The 2500-nt window shown below is 41.4% G+C and overlaps 8 non-coding genes and 3 pseudogenes across 8 annotated transcripts; all 11 read left to right on the top strand.

The window, feature by feature from the left end:
- Window positions 1-62: 62 nt before the first annotated feature.
- LOC134884764 (5S ribosomal RNA) lies at window positions 63-181 on the top strand. Its single transcript, XR_010168899.1, has one exon. It is a non-coding gene; the product is annotated as a 5S ribosomal RNA (ribosomal RNA).
- A 107-nt stretch (window positions 182-288) lies between these two features.
- Window positions 289-407, top strand: LOC135068523 (5S ribosomal RNA). Its single transcript, XR_010254721.1, has one exon. It is a non-coding gene; the product is annotated as a 5S ribosomal RNA (ribosomal RNA).
- A 107-nt stretch (window positions 408-514) lies between these two features.
- Window positions 515-633, top strand: LOC135065288 (5S ribosomal RNA). Its single transcript, XR_010251571.1, has one exon. It is a non-coding gene; the product is annotated as a 5S ribosomal RNA (ribosomal RNA).
- A 107-nt stretch (window positions 634-740) lies between these two features.
- Window positions 741-859, top strand: LOC135068406 (5S ribosomal RNA). The gene has a single exon (XR_010254609.1). It is a non-coding gene; the product is annotated as a 5S ribosomal RNA (ribosomal RNA).
- A 107-nt stretch (window positions 860-966) lies between these two features.
- On the top strand, window positions 967-1085 carry LOC135067676 (5S ribosomal RNA). Its single transcript, XR_010253887.1, has one exon. It is a non-coding gene; the product is annotated as a 5S ribosomal RNA (ribosomal RNA).
- A 107-nt stretch (window positions 1086-1192) lies between these two features.
- Window positions 1193-1310, top strand: LOC134889370 (5S ribosomal RNA; annotated as a pseudogene).
- Window positions 1311-1417: 107 nt separating this feature from the next.
- LOC134884945 (5S ribosomal RNA) lies at window positions 1418-1536 on the top strand. The gene has a single exon (XR_010169076.1). It is a non-coding gene; the product is annotated as a 5S ribosomal RNA (ribosomal RNA).
- A 107-nt stretch (window positions 1537-1643) lies between these two features.
- On the top strand, window positions 1644-1761 carry LOC134890958 (5S ribosomal RNA; annotated as a pseudogene).
- A 107-nt stretch (window positions 1762-1868) lies between these two features.
- Window positions 1869-1987, top strand: LOC135070672 (5S ribosomal RNA). Its single transcript, XR_010256827.1, has one exon. It is a non-coding gene; the product is annotated as a 5S ribosomal RNA (ribosomal RNA).
- Window positions 1988-2094: 107 nt separating this feature from the next.
- On the top strand, window positions 2095-2213 carry LOC134887943 (5S ribosomal RNA; annotated as a pseudogene).
- Window positions 2214-2320: 107 nt separating this feature from the next.
- Window positions 2321-2439, top strand: LOC134885091 (5S ribosomal RNA). The gene has a single exon (XR_010169215.1). It is a non-coding gene; the product is annotated as a 5S ribosomal RNA (ribosomal RNA).
- Window positions 2440-2500: the final 61 nt, after the last annotated feature.

The following is a 2500-nucleotide window of genomic DNA, read 5'->3' as shown; positions in this document are numbered from 1 at the left end:
ACGTATTCATTTATGAACCAGTAGTTAGAAGTAGAAAAGTTCTAACAGAAACTACAGAGCTCATCTACAGCCACACCACACTGGATACGCCCAATCTCATCTGATCTTTAAAGCTAAGCAGTGTTGGGCCTGGTTAGTACTTGGATGGGAGACCACCTGGGAATACAAGGTGCTGTAGATATTTTTATACTGCCAACACCATTCTTTTGATGCATTCCATTTTCAAATGTATTCATTTTTGAACCAGTAGTTAGAAGTAGAAAAGTTCTAACAGAAACCACAAAGCTCATCTACAGCCACACCACACTGGATACACCCAATCTCATCTGATCTTGGAAGCTAAGCAGTGTTGGGCCTGGTTAGTACTTGGATGGGAGACCACCTGGGAATACAAGGTGCTGTAGATATTTTTATACTACCAACACCGTTCTGTTGATGCATTCCATTTTCAAACGTATTCGTTTATGAACCAGTAGTTAGAAGTAGAAAAGTTCTAACAGAAACCATAAAACTCATCTACCGCCACACCACACTGGATACGCCCAATCTCATCTGATCTTGGAAGCTAAGCAGTGTTGGGCCTGGTTAGTACTTGGATGGGAGACCACCTGGGAATACAAGGTGCTGTAGATATTTTTATACTGCCAACACCGTTCTGTTGATGCATTCCATTTTCAAACGTATTCATTTATGAACCAGTAGTTAGAAGTAGAAAAGTTCTAACAGAAACCACAAAGCTCATCTACAGCCACACCACACTGGATACACCCAATCTCATCTGATCTTGGAAGCTAAGCAGTGTTGGGCCTGGTTAGTACTTGGATGGGAGACCACCTGGGAATACAAGGTGCTGTAGATATTTTTATCCTTCCAATACCGTTCTGTTGATGCATTCCATTTTCAAACGTATTCATTTATGAACCAGTAGTTAGAAGTAGAAAAGTTCTAACAGAAACCACAAAGCTCATCTACAGCCACACTACACTGGATACGCCCAAACTCATCTGATCTTGGAAGCTAAGCAGTGTTGGGCCTGGTTAGTACTTGGATGGGAGACCACCTGGGAATACAAGGTGCTGTAGATATTTTTATACTGCCAACACCGTTCTGTTGATGCATTCCATTTTCAAACGTATTCGTTTATGAACCAGTAGTTAGAAGTAGAAAAGTTCTAACAGAAACCATAAAGCTCATCTACAGCCACACCACACTGGATACGCCCAATCTCATCTGATCTTGGAAGCTAAGCAGTGTTGGGCCTGGTTAGTACTTGGATGGTAGACCACCTGGAATACAAGGTGCTGTAGATATTTTTATACTACCAACACCGTTCTGTTGATGCATTCTATTTTCAAACGTATTCATTTATGAACCAGTAGTTAGAAGTAGAAAAGTTCTAACAGAAACCACAAAGCTCATCTACAGCCACACCACACTGGATACGCCCAATCTCATCTGATCTTGGAAGCTAAGCAGTGTTGGGCCTGGTTAGTACTTGGATGGGAGACCACCTGGGAATACAAGGTGCTGTAGATATTTTTATACTACCAACACCGTTCTGTTGATGCATTCCATTTTTAAACGTATTCGTTTATGAACCAGTAGTTAGAAGTAGAAAAGTTCTAACAGAAACCATAAAGCTCATCTACAGCCACACCACACTGGATACGCCCAATCTCATCTGATCTTGGAAGCTAAGCAGTGTTGGGCATGGTTAGTACTTGGATGGGAGACCACCTGGAATACAAGGTGCTGTAGATATTTTTATACTACCAACACCGTTCTGTTGATGCATTCCATTTTCAAACGTATTCATTTATGAACCAGTAGTTAGAAGTAGAAAAGTTCTAACAGAAACCAGTAAGTTCATCTACAGCAACACCACACTGGATACGCTCAATCTCATCTGATCTTGGAAGCTAAGCAGTGTTGGGCCTGGTTAGTACTTGGATGGGAGACCACCTGGGAATACAAGGTGCTGTAGAAATTTTTATACTGCCAACACCGTTCTGTTGATGCATTCCATTTTCAAACGTATTCGTTTATGAACCAGTAGTTAGAAGTAGAAAAGTTCTAACAGAAACCGTAAAGCTCATCTACAGCCACACCACACTGGATACGTCCAATATCATCTGATCTTGGAAGCTAAGCAGTGTTGGGCCTGGTTAGTACTTGGATGGGAGACCACCTGGGAATACAAGGTGCTGTAGATATTTTTATACTGCCAACACCGTTCTGTTGATGCATTCCATTTTCAAACGTATTCATTTATGAACCAGTAGTTAGAAGTTGAAAAGTTCTAACAGAAACCACAAAGCTCATCTACAGCCACACCACACTGGATACGCCCAATCTCATCTGATCTTGGAAGCTAAGAATTGTTGGGCCTGGTTAGTACTTGGATGGGAGACCTCCTGGGAATACAAGGTGCTGTAGATAATTTTATACTGCCAACACCGTTCTGTTGATGCATTCCATTTTAAAACGTATTCATTTATGA

Source organism: Pseudophryne corroboree, chromosome 3 (assembly GCF_028390025.1).
Source record: "Pseudophryne corroboree isolate aPseCor3 chromosome 3, aPseCor3.hap2, whole genome shotgun sequence".
Taxonomy (NCBI): Eukaryota; Metazoa; Chordata; class Amphibia; order Anura; family Myobatrachidae; genus Pseudophryne; species Pseudophryne corroboree.
This window is presented reverse-complemented; position numbering and strand designations above follow the sequence as displayed.